The sequence below is a fragment of the Nicotiana attenuata genome, unplaced genomic scaffold (genome assembly GCF_001879085.1).
Source record: "Nicotiana attenuata strain UT unplaced genomic scaffold, NIATTr2, whole genome shotgun sequence".
NCBI classification, from domain to species: Eukaryota; Viridiplantae; Streptophyta; class Magnoliopsida; order Solanales; family Solanaceae; genus Nicotiana; species Nicotiana attenuata.
In genome coordinates, this window is record NW_017671032.1 from 113,878 (window position 1) to 127,700 (window position 13,823).

Below are 13,823 nucleotides of genomic sequence, written 5' to 3' on the forward strand. Positions count from 1 at the left end.
ATATATATATTTGGGAAAAGGTTACGATATTATATACGCACCACCACCTGATAAGCCGGTATACGTAGATGATTTTGCCCACAGTGACCGAGATGATTTGATGGGATGCCCTCAGAGGCTTGATGATGTTATGAACACATGTACCTATGCACGACACGACATTTTTACACATATGCATGGCATTATACATATTAATGATTGATAGCATGATTCAGAAATACATGTCGAGTCTTTTACTCCATGTTTCCCTCATGTCTATTATTTACCGATTTTCATTCCTTACATACTCGGTACATTATTGTACTGACGTCCCTTTTGCCTGGGACGCTGCGTTTCTTGCCCGCATGTCTCAATAGATAGGTTGAGAGTCCTCCAAGTAGGCCATCAACTCAATGAAAGATGTTGGTGCGCTCTAGTTGCTCCGGAGTTGCTTGTTTGGTTAGTATAATATAGATGTGTATTGTTTGGTATGGCGGGGCCCTGTCCCAACCTTTATGATATTATGTACTCTTAGAGGCATGTATACGGATAATTGTATGGCCTTGTCGGCCTATGTTTAGTGTACGAGTGATCATTTTGGTCTTGTAGGCCAGTATATCATATGTATAAGTTTGGATTACATGTTGGGGTGTCTAATGTCGAGTATTTTCTCATGTTTTATTCTACTTATCTCACGACGGCCTCTATGGCTCATTTACCTATAATAGTAAAGATTCGTTATGTCGGTACTCGCTTGAGTAAGGTACCGAGAGCCAGTTGCGGCCCATCGATTTGGCCTTGACAAAAGTGGTATTAGAGCAGTTCTATCCTAGGGTGTCTACAAGTCGTGTCTAGTAGAGTCTTGTTTATGGGTGTGTTGTGCACCACACTTATAAGCAGGAGGCTACAGGGCATTTAGGACTATCACTCCCTCTTCTTACTCTATATCGTGTGGTAGAGCTCAGTTGTGAGAACTCAATTTCCTAAACTCTATCTTACAATGATACCTACATCAAGAAGGACGGTTGGTAAGAGATTGCATGTGGATATGGAAGATTTGATTCAGAGGAACTCGATTAGCATCATGCTTATGATGAGAAAATGTGAGGACTTCAGCAGATCATGTGTGTACTAAGACGTGTAAGCTTCTTAATAAGGAGTCTTAAGGCAAGGATATCTACTCAGTGATATGGTGAAAGGCAATGAGAGATTCAGAAGCTAGATAAAAGTTTCAGCAAGTAAAAGAAGCAAGGTGAAGAAGGGTACGAGGCACCCAATTAATGAAGATTATCAGTATTTTTCAAATCAGGCAAAGAAATATAAGCATTTTGAATTATCTTCAACAGTAACAGAGGTATGTACAATTGGTCACACCCATTCCAGTTATGCCCTACGGGGGCTAACAGGTGTAGTTAAGAGAAGGACGAGATAATCAAGATCCGGCTGGGGTTAGGGTAACCCAAATTGGTGAATGGATTGCTTGCGTTAGTTGACATTTCCGAAGGATATTACGAATGTGCTAGTAGATCTCCTTGTGAGACCCCCAAATGGTGCACTCTAAAATAGTAAATGTAGATATGAGTACTACAAAGACATGCACTGGGAGCCTTGAAGAGATAAATATTACCTTAGTATGGCTCCCGTCCCTAGTAGAGAAAGAATGTTAGGCAACTCGAAGAGCCAATGGATGGAGCAAGGGGAGCTAAAAGCAAAAGAATGCTTTGTTCGAGTTTTTAGAATAAAGTGAAAGAAATAAGAAGAAAGTTAATGAAGCAGTAAGATGTGATGCATGGATGACAACGGTAAATCAAAAAATGATAGTATTACAGAGTCTATAGTCAAGGGAAGGAATAAATGAGAGGTGACATGCCTTGAGACAACAGAAGAGTATAGGCCATAAGGTGAAATCCTCACTTCGAGAAATAAGTTGGTGACTCCAACGCAAGTACCAGAAGCAAAAGTTAGACCATAGAATAATAGAAATTAGTATGGACTGGCAAACAAGATAAACTAAACATGAATTAGTGACTGAGTGATTTGATGATGCTAACCATCATGAGAATTTCATATTGCATTCCGGCAATAATAGAATGGACCACAGAAGAAGATTCACGAGAAATTTAGAGAATGGTTATTCAGGAAGGCGCTTCCCTAAAGCAAGCAACATGAGCAAAGTTAAGCTTGAGGGACTGTATGTGCTAGTTACACTAGGTGTCTCCCTCGTGAGTAAGGAATTTTGTCATCCTTGGTACAAAAGGATTATCGTGAGGCGAGTAAGGGTCATCGATGATGTGAAAAGACACCAAAGAAGAAGAGGTAAAACGTCTATAGGTAGCTCGTCGTAGCACTAAATCTTAGTACTTCCCTAAACAAGGGGAATATGGACTGATGTGGCATTAAGTCAGAATTAAGTGGTCATAGTAATGATTGAATAGTAAAGAAAGAATGTGATAAGATTGAGAAAGGAATGAGATTGCACTTATCCAAATCCTAGCGATATGGTACGATTCCAGAACACTATGGAAACACGACATCAAGGAAAAAAAGTAAGGGTTCCTGCCCGGGATGTTATTGATAGATAAGGAGCCAGTACGGGACGTAAGTTAAGACAAAGGAAATGACCCAGGAAAGATTACGCGGAATATTAATACGAGAATGTGCCAACGAGTAGTTAGTAATTGATTTAGGAAGAGCCTAGTTATGGCTAGACAAGAGGCTGCAGACAAATCAGCAGATCGTGCAAGATAAACATAGTAAAACCCAATAGTAAATGCACCCTCGCAGTTATGACATTAAATACTTGAGATACATTCGGATAAGTGTTGACGAAGTTAAAGGTAGTGTATGAGTGTTAGGGGAATAAAAGAGAATGCCACTGGAAAGACAGTCTAAATATTAGTTCAAAAGCAACCCCACAAGCACAAGGGCGTAGAGATAAGCAACTACGGATAATATTAGGAAAGGAAGAACATCAAAAATTCCTCCAAGTATACGATGTAATAAGCTCACAGCTTTACAAGAGTCAGAAGGTCCTCCATAAGTACTACAGTGAAAGACTAGCTGAGGGATTAAGGAAGAAGGCTTCAACCTAAGCACAGTGACCTAAAGAGGAAATGGTCTTGTAACAACAATCTCACTACAACATTGTATGCACTCTATAAGAAAGTGGCACCTACTATGGCTAATGAATGGGAAGTAAAAGCAAAAGTAGGACTTGAGATTATATGAGTTGCATGAAAATTCCACCATGCGTGGGAACTAGGATAAGTTAAGTATGCACGCAACAAGGGGCAGAAAGACAAGAAAAAGTAATTGCATACGTTTAAAGAAAGCTGAGATGGAATGAAAGGAGTTATTCGACAAATGATCCAGAGTTAGTATGTTATGGATACACTCAAGATTTTGGAGTACTATCCACGCAGCACATATGTTGGCAATCATACAGCGGTAGAAGTCTTCGGTATAAGATAAAAGAGGGCATAACAAAGGATTGAGTTGTTAGAAGATTGTATCATGGATATTCCCTAACGCCCATGAAAGGTCAAGGTAATGACTAATACTAGGAGCCGCAGATCGTAAGATAGCTTAAACCTACATAACGGCTGATCAGAAAGCAGAGGAAACTAAAGAGTTACATCAACCATGTAAATCAGGAGTCTGATTATTGGACCCAAGAAATTATAGAAATCCTAATTAAGTCATAGAGGTAGTACAACAGCCATATTATATAACGACTCTATGATAAAGCCAGTTAGAAGGGTACCAGCCTCATAAGAAGTCAGTATAAAGCTCTCACAAAATCATCTAAAGAGGTGCAAGTGTTATAATAAGAACTTCAAGTTGTGGATGTGAATTATACCTATGTGGAAGGGAGGTCATGAAAGAGATCGAAGATATGATGCGAGATTTTAAGGCAAAGGTAAAAAATGTACGAGATACTCAAATGCAGAATGTTGTGAACAGTTCATACTTCGGATAGAAGGCTAGAAGCGCGAGGATTAAATATCCAGGAATGATAGCGGCGTCGTTAGTAGCATATCTTCTAGCCTATGGTTTCTATTACAGAAAGATCTAGTCAATAGAGAAAAGAAGAGTTGAAAATGATGTGAGGTCTCGCTTGATGTTCTAGAATGACATAAGGAAATCTATGATGCAAGCAAGTTGAAAGGTTGCGAGTAATATAAACTGATATGTGTAGGTCGCAAGCTATTGTATGGTAAAGAGACAAGGTTCCAAAAGACAAGAGTAAGGATAAGAAAGGGCGAGTGAGAAGGTGACAAGAATGGATAAGTCCTCAGGATTAAAATCCCCACGCAAGTGGATCACATTGGGAAGCTATGAAATATGGTTATCAAATATAGTGTCGCTAATCAGTCTAATTACTCCAGACGTCCCTTGATGAAACATGGGCCCCAGCTGTAGTGTTATATAAGAAGTCAAGTTACTAGTGGTAGATTATGGATCAGCGTTAAGGTGAATCTACAATAGATGGATAAAGTTCCAACGTATGAAAGGAGATAAGGATTTCATCCTTTAGATGAACAATAATAACGAAACATTGAAGGACTTGGATTTACACATCTATGATAAGAAGCGAGAGAGTAACCCAAAATTGGGTAACAGACCCCGATAATAATAAAACTAAGGTAAGAGTTATGGTATAGTATGACCTACCTAGATGCAGTAAAATCATACGGTTGAATAACATGGTGTATGAAATGAGATACAAAAATATTCATAAGATCGACAATGTACCGAGCAAAGAACTTCAGTATACTTATTGATGCCCCGAGGGACATCTTGTCAAGCTCTATATAAGTTCACAAAGTAAGGCCTAGAGATTGGCTGAAAACTGGAGGAAGCAGGAGAGAAGAGTCACATAGATGCTCTAAAAAGGTTACAATCGTAAAAGTTGCATGAAAAAAATGGTAGCAACAATTACGAGATTGGAAGGTTTCCGACCACAAGTCGTGGTGTGAGAAAGAGACCTAAAGGGGGGAATGCCATGAACTTTGGATTTGTTCATAGAACGGTTGCCTAGATGGCAAGGAGAGTACTAAAGTATTCGCAAGAGCTATGGGTTATGAGAATCATAAGTGCATCAATCAACATTCGAGGATGAATGTTCCAAAGGGGGGAATGATGTTACATCCCGCATTTTCGTACGGTAAAGCTTCGTCGTAAGATTAACCGACGTAAGTTCGGGAATGAAATTATTTTGGGATTATAAGAATATGCTATTTCAAACAAGTGATAAGTAAATTCATGAAGGTGAAAGGGTAAGCGAATCGAAGAAAACGAGTTTCGTCGAAGTTTGTCAATTTGGTATAAAATACGGTCCGAGCTATAATACCCGGTATTTATGGACTAATGCCATACAAGGTACCATATGACCATGATAGTGAGGTGTATAAGGTATGCTAAAGTGAGTAATATTTTATGTAATATGAGATAATTCATAATTATGTGGATAATTGGATTACTTAATAATTTCGGTGGGAATATTAGCTAAGAAATTAAAATTCTTGGGATAAAGATTAAGGACACCTAACGTGGCAGTCCTTGCCTTAGGGAAATGGTGACTACTAAGTTCACATAAAAGGTGTCAATAGTTGGAAAAGTCTTTGGCCATGTAACCCCTATCAAGTGGGGCCCACACCACTATAATAAGGAGCCTTTCAAATTCCTTCATTCATTAGAGGAAAGAAATAGTATGGATATGCCATGACATACAAGAAATCTACATGGATATTTCATTAGTTGGATATTTCATTAAGTTAAGCATGAAATTGTATGGATTTGCTTTCAACATTAATTGGATTTGTACATGAATATCTCATCAAGTTTCAAATGGAGAAATGCTCACATCTAATCTACATAGCAACATGAGTTAATGTTTGGTCAGTATAATTTAGACGTGTATTGTTTGGTATGGTGAGGCCCTGTCCCGACCTTTATGACAATTATGTAGTCTTAGAGGCTTGTAGACATATGTCATGTATACGGATACTTGTATTGCCTTGTCGGCCTATGTTTATTGTACGAGTGATCATTTGGGTCTTGTAGGCCAGCATGTCATATGTATTAGTTTGGATACATGCTGGGGCGTCCAATATCAAGTATTTCCCCATGTTTTATTCTACTTATCTCACGAAAGCCTCTACGGCTCATTTACCTATAAAAGTATGATACGAAAGATACGTTAAGTAGGTACTCGGTTGAGTAAGGTACTGAGTTCCCGTTGCGGCCCATCGATTTGGTTCGTGATACCCTCGATCCGGTAGTGATCGACTTCTGCAAAACATACGAGGTCACCCTCAGCCAGATTCACCCCTACTTTTAGTGCATCGTGATCATGTTGCGCTACATTTCTGAAAAGGCCGAGGGGTTGGAATTCACCCTCAACCATCTCATAGGGCTGTATTGGCCTCAGCTGTTTCGGGGGCTCATCAAGCTGCAATGTCGAACAAAGAAAGCCTTCTTTGCTAGTAACGACGAGGAAAAAGATCGAGGCTGGATGAGCCGGTTCATCAGATTAAGGACTTCAGATGTTATCCCAGGGATAAAATGCCGTTCCTGGAGAAATGGAACTTTAGTCGTAAGTGGAGTTCTTTTTCCCAATATCTATCCATATTCAGCTTTCACATCTTGTAATACCTTTACCCTTTCTGCAGCCACTGCTTGGACGCCCCACGGGGTCCCCGACCTCGAAGACTGGGTCTAAAAGTTAGCTGCCAACTCCACCTACGATGAGCGCAAATGGCGTGAATTATCAAGGGGTGAATGGGAGGCCAAACATCATGGTAAATTCTCTTCCCAAGTTTCAGATAATTTTTCATTTGTTGGTGGCGTCAACTTATTCGCGTTTATTTGTGCAGGCATCGGAGATGTATCTAAAATGAGGCCAGCCCCTCCCGGGAAAAAAGACTGCGTCCTCGATCCCGAAATCGGGGAAGGACAGTAAAAGAAAGAGGGCTTCAAAGCCTGAAGATTCTCAAGACAAGGGGACTCCTACTCGAAAGCCGAGGAGGAAACTTGCACATGCGGATTTAGACTCCGCCGCTCAAGGTCTAGAGGATGAAGAGAACGAGGGTAAAGAAACGGCATTGATACCCCGAACTAGGAGACCAGTCGAGGCCGCCAAGTCCACCAAACCCGATACCTTGCCTCCCGAAGAAGGACTTGGGAAAGGCCCTCGAGTCCCCTGAGATTGAGATCGTACCTCCTCCCTCAACAAATACGACGGAGGGGACAAGTGCTGAGAAGGTCTAAGCTAATCAGAGCGCCCCGAGTGAGGAGCTCAGGGCCGTGACAATGGGTCATTCACTTTCTCTACCAGTCTACTCCGAGGAGGCAATAAAGGATGCGCAGGCTCTGCGAGCACCTAACCCGAGCAAAGTCCTCGAAGAGAACCCTTTCCGGGACTATTTCGCTGGGGTTGACGATGCTGTCGACCTTAACAATGCATCAACTATCTTAGAAAAGGCTCAGCGTCTCCTCTCTCAGGTAAACACTAACTTTCATTATTGTAACTTTTTCTTTTGTTCTTTTCCTTTGACTAACGTATCTTCATTTCATATGTAGGCCATCATCATGTTTAGAGCTGAGCCTATGTGAGGCCAAGCTCAGGAAGGTTTTGGGCGAAGAGAAGGCCCTGAGGCTCCTGTGTGGCCAGTAGGAGGAGGAGCTTAAGGACCTTCAGGCCGAGTTGGCCAAAGCTCGAAAAAACAAGACCGAGTTAGATGAGCATGTAACTGTGATTTTAATAGAGTATGCTCTTTTGGCCTTACTTCTGAGGCTAATATTTCGATGTCTCAGTCGTAGCAGAAGTTGGAAATGATCGGGCAGCTCCGGGGTGAGGTTGATCAAGTTAAGGTTGACTGTCATCGATGGAAAGAGAACATGGATCAGCTCGCTGCCGATAAGGAAGCTATTACAACTCAACTGGCCTCGTTTGAAACTCAACTTCGAGTTATTAAAGTGAAGGGTGTGGCTCAGGCCAAGAAAAGTGAGGAGTTAGAGACAGAGCTTGCTAGAGCCCGGGCCGAAGTTGTACATGCCAAAGCCGAAGTTGAGAAGACGAAGGTCACAGCTGGAAAGACTATCGCTATATATTTGAAGTATGACGCGGCAGTCCAAGCTGAGTTGAGGGACGCCTCCGACCGAGAAAAACGGAGTAACGATTTGGTCAAGTGCAAAGCCCGAAGAGAGACTCTCGAAGAGATTCACGCCCGAGGATTTGACCTCACTGAAGAGATATCCCAAGCAAAGGCGATGGAAACGATGCCTGGTTACTCGTTTCTTCTGATGACGAAGATGTTGCGAGTGGCTCCGAGGGTGGGGAAGGTGAAGAAGAAGCCCTTGAGGAGGAGGAGGTTCTCGAAGATAAAGCTCCCGAGGGTGATGTTCCTGAGCATGTTGCTTCCCGGGATGTAGCCCCGAAATAGATTAGGTTCTTTTTCGTTTCTTTGATTTTTGTTTAAGGGCCCCTCGTGGGCATTGTAAATATACTTTTTAAATCATCTCTTGTGAATATAAAGAACCTTTTTGCTTTACCTCCAATTTGTTGAATTCCGTTTTGTCTTCACCTGTGAAATTTTTTATTAACTCTAATGACCATTACGAGTACTGGACTCAGCACATAACAAACCCTTCATTTTTTTATTGATCAATGTAGTACCTCTTAAGGTCTTAGGTAATCCCCGAGCTAAGCTTAAATTTCGATGCGAGCTCGGAACAATGGGACTTTTGAGTGAGAACGGGGTCTTGAACTCTATATATTATGGCCCTTAAGCCTTTTTAAGTTGGCCCTTAGGCTCTTATATATCGGCCCTTAGGCTCTTTAATTTGGCCCTTAGGCTCTTATATATCGGTCCTTAGGCTCTTTAAGTTTGTCCAATTCGGCCTCTAGAGGGGCTATATAATTTTTCCCTCTTTTCGGCTAAAAGACTTAGTAAAAATTTAGATTATGCCTTAGCATGTGTTTTTTGTACCCTTTGGGTTTTTCGAAGGTTCGATGAATCGAAACCTTATTAATAATTTGTTTGTGTAATGATGGTCGAGTACCTCTTGAGGTTTTTTCGAAGGCTGATGTTATCGAAGCCTTTAAATTATTCGAGGGTTGAACTTATCGAAGCCCTTTATATTTTGCTTTTGCCGAGGGTAGCCTGATTTAAACGCTTTTTTCAAAGTGTTTGAAGGCCTTTAATTTATGGCAGAAGTTGGACGTCTCCGAGCCTCAATATTTTAGTTGTAGCCTTTTATATGATCATAGTCTTTAATATGGTTGTAGCCTTTTATATGACCGTAGTCTTTAATATGGCCGTAGCCTTCGGGTATGTCACTTGGACTTGTTTCCCGATAACCTTTCGAACTTGTTTTAAAAGTTAGTCCCCGAGTATATTAGCCTTGGCCTTTGTTTCGAGGGGATGCCTCTTTCAGGTCCTATGAGTCCAAGTTTTCAATGACTAGGATGTGCTGTTTGTCGACGACAGTCCTCGAGTATCTCGGGGTTGTAATCGTGCGGCTCTTGAGCCGTTTCCCGTAGGATTATAAATGTACAACTCGTATAATGGTAGACTTCTTTAAGACAAAAAGTGTTTTTGATATAAATAGGATGTTTCTTTGATATATGTGTCCATGTTTTGTCATCGGGGCTCGACTATTCCATATGGACACGGTTCATATGACCGTTTGGCCTATTAAAAAGTTTTCCTATCGAGGCCCTCTTAGGCGTGAAGTATTTTCTTCGAAAATATGACCTCCAAGGGTGATGCCCCCCGGTATTCAAGGTTTATTGAAAAGAAGCCTAGGATACTGTTGAGTTCTCCTTAGGTAGCATATAGTTGTTTCCTCGTTAACAACCTTGCCGGTAAAACCCATTCTGGAAAAAATTCGATCTATGGGAAAAAGAGTGCAACACATGCATTAAAACCTAAGGCCTTCGTGTAAAAAGGGTTCATTCGATGGATTCGATCGAACATCTGCAATGAGTGAGTTTTAAACTCAAATGGACAAAAGGATAAAGTCATACCTTATTAGTATTATCATTTGAGTAACGATACGTTCCAATTATTTGGAAGTTGTTCACCTTCCATCGTGCTAAGTTTGTAAGATCCTTTACCGACAATTTTGAGGACTCGGTACCATCCTTCCCAATTCGGGCCCAATTTCCCTTTATTCGGGTCTCAAGTATTGAGGGTGACTTTCCTTAGGACTAAGTCCCTGATTCTTAAATGTCAAGGATTGGTCTTTCTATTGTAGTACCTTTCGATCCCTTGCTTCTGCTCAGCCATCCGAACAAGTGCTTCTTCTTGTTTTTCGTCTAATAGCTCGAGGCTAGTATTCATAGCCTCGTGATTTGACTCATTCGATGCATGTCAAAACCTGGCGCTGGGTTCCCCAACCCTAATAGGAATGAGGGACTCGGAACCATACACTAAAGAGGACAGAGTTTCCCCCATGCTAGACTTCGATGTTGTTCGATATGCCCAAAGGACCTCGGGTAGAACTTCTCCCCATTTCCCCTTTGCATCTCCAACCTTTTCTTCAGGTTTTGAATGATAGTTCTGTTTGTTGACCTGGCCTGTCCATCTCCAGTTGGATGGAATGGCGTTAATAAGATCCTCTTTATTTTGTGTGCTTCGAGGAACACCGTCACCATGCTGCCGATGAATTGTTTTCCATTGTCACATACAATCTTGGCGGGTATCCCAAACCAGCATATGATGTGGTCTCAAATGAAGTCAATAACTTCTTTTTCCCTGACCTTCTCGAAGTCCTGTGCTTCCACCCATTTAGACAAATAGTCAGTCTTAAACGAAATAAATTTAGTTTTACCTGGGGCCGTTGGTAGAGGGCCGACTATGTCCATTCCCCATTTCATGAAGAGCCACGGGGATAAGACTGAATGGAGATATTCTCCGGGCTGGTGGATCATCAGTGCACGTCCTTGGCATTTATCACATTTTTTGACAAATTCCTTAGTATCTTTTTCCATGCTATCCCAATAATAACCTGCTCTGATAATTTTGCGAACCAAAGATTCGACTCCGGAGTGATTTCCACAAGTACCTTCGTGGACCTCTCTTAGAACATAATCGGTGTCCCCCGACCCTAAACATACCTCCAGTGGTCCATCGAACGTTCTCGTGTACAATGTTCCATCTTCATCTAACGCGAACCCGGCAGCCCTGGTCCATAGGGCCCTCGATTCTTTGTGGTCCGAGGGGTGTTTTCCATTCTTCAAATAGTCGATATACTTGTTCCTCCAGTCCCACATCAAACTTGTTGAATTTATTTCGGCATGACCCTCTTCAACCACAGACCTCAATAACTGGACGGCGGCCCCCGGGACGATATCATCTTCTTCAACCTAGGATCCCAGATCAGCGAGTGCATCAGCCTCTCTATTTTTTTCTCAAGGCACATGTTCCAAAGTGTTTACCATAAAAGTGGTAATAACAATTAAATTTGTTGATGGGACTGTAAAAATACGTGATCTATTTTTATGCTAGTTGTAAAGCAATTGATGCTATGTGTGTGAAGTATAATGACAAGATGCGAGCTAAAATAGAGTAATAATCGAACCGCTAAGTTAGCTGTCCAGGGCCTCGAGCTAGTCGGCTTGGGGCCTCGAGGTTGATTCCCGAGCTCGGGCTCGTGGTATTAGGGGCAGTCGGGGAAGGGCTAACAATCCTGATCTAATTAAAGGAGGCTCTTTATGGCCAATTATAAGCAATAAATGAAGAACAAGTATGAAGATAGTAAATAAGAGCAACAATATCGAGAGAGTGTGTAAGAAAGAAAAGAGAGAGAGAGTTATCATATATTTCTTGTAGGATAGTTGGAGCAACATCAGTCCTCCTACAAAATAGTAAAAATCCCCTTTATATAGAGGGGGAAACCTTATATGGTACGACATACATTAATTGTAAAGATATGGAGATGGGACAGCTAGACATGACACCCTGATTCGGGTTCAGAGTAGGCCGGCTATGCTTTGTCAGACTTAGCCGTGTGTCTTGCGAACTCCCATTTATACTCCAGCCTCGGCCGATATTCTCTTCAGGCTGGGTGTCGACGAGCTCCGAGGAAGGAGACTCGAGCGCATCTTTACAGCCTCAAGGCTTCGAGGTCATCTTCTGAAATGCCTTATTGACGGGAAATCGGACCCTTCGATTCTGCCGCATACAAATAGTCTCCGCGTTTCCCAGAACAAAGCGATTGGAAATGATTTTGATGCCCGACTCCCTAAGCTCCATGTGATGACTTCATACTGATAATGCAGTATGTGACATAAGCCTTTATGACAACCGAAAAACGTTTCGTCGTCTCGTTTTTCCAAGACCATTCAAAGCATTGCGGTTTCTTATTCTTCAAAGCCATAATGTTGCCGCCGATTCAGCTCCCAAAGACGCATTAAACGTTCCTGCCGTTGCATTTTCCAAGGACGATAATGGCGCTGTCGGTTACGCTGCCTCTTTTCCTATAAATAGGATCTTCCTGGGATTAACCTTTCATCCTAGTGCCTTCCTATATTTCCCTCATCTTCTTTTCTTCCCATCCTTATCATTTGCTCGCCATGATTGAGGCCCAGGGCCTCGCGATCGTCTGGTCGTTCTTATATCGACCGTGCCCAGGCTTACCCCCTGAACTTCCCTTAGTTGAACGAGATTGTGCTGTCTTGCTGTTGTTGTTGTTGTTGCTGTCGCTCCGAGGTGATAATACGGGGGCGGCCGACTTCTTCCGATCTAGAAGGATGTTCGGACTCTACACCGCTGCTCATGAGGGTGCTCGGACTATACACTGCTGCTTACCCTCCTGCCCCGACTCGATGCATTACACCCCTTTTGGATTCCTTGGGATGTGGCGACACTATCTACTAACTGTTGCATCTCGTGCCGGTGCAACGTCCCATGAAGTGGCTTCACACTAGCCAGATTTTTCACCTAGCCACTTCTTCGCTCCTTTCGGCTTCTCCTTCGTCATTTTGCTCTTCTCCCTCGCTTTCCCCTCCTACATCTTTCCCTTTTGAAGATGCCATTCCGGGGGTTCGAGACGAGGCTCCCGAGGGGGATGACGCTTCGGAAGATATTGTCTTTGAGGTCATGTGCCCGAGGGGATGATATCCGGAGATGCTGCTGCCGAAGTCACACCCTTAAGAATAGGCTAGGATTTCAGTCTTTTACTATGTGTATCCCTTTGCTTCTTTGTTTCTGTGTAGGGACCCTTTGTAAGCTTTTGTAATCATATGTAAGGACCCCTCGAGGGCCGTTGTAAGCAAATGTTTATAAATATAAAGATATTTCCTTGACTTCCGCCTTTGATGCTTGCCATATTCATTTATATTCGTGGGGATTCTGCATATATGCCTCTGCTGATGATTGTTGTGAGCACGTGATTTTTGCCCTATATGAATTACTCCTAGAAATTCAAACAAAAATGTTTTCTTTCATTATATTTTGCAATTTTGTGGATTGTTTGTGACATTTTGTGTTAATTATTTGCATTCTTGTTTGTTCATTTTGATTAATGGAAAATATAAAAAAAAAATACTTAATATTTGCATTTAGGGTTTAATTTCCTATTTTAGGATTAGTTAGGTTACTTTATAAAGAAGAAAATAACAAAAAAATGGTTCTTTTTGCATTTACACTTTTGATTGTCTTAGTTTGTATTTAAATTAGGAATTAGTGTATTTGGGAATTGAATAATAGTTCTAGAAGTCAATTTGAATTTTTATTGGTTGATTTGGCATTTAATAAAATCAGAAAATATAAATACAAAATAAAAAAGGAGAGAAAAGAAAAGAAAACAAATATAAAGAATTAAAAGGCTCGAAT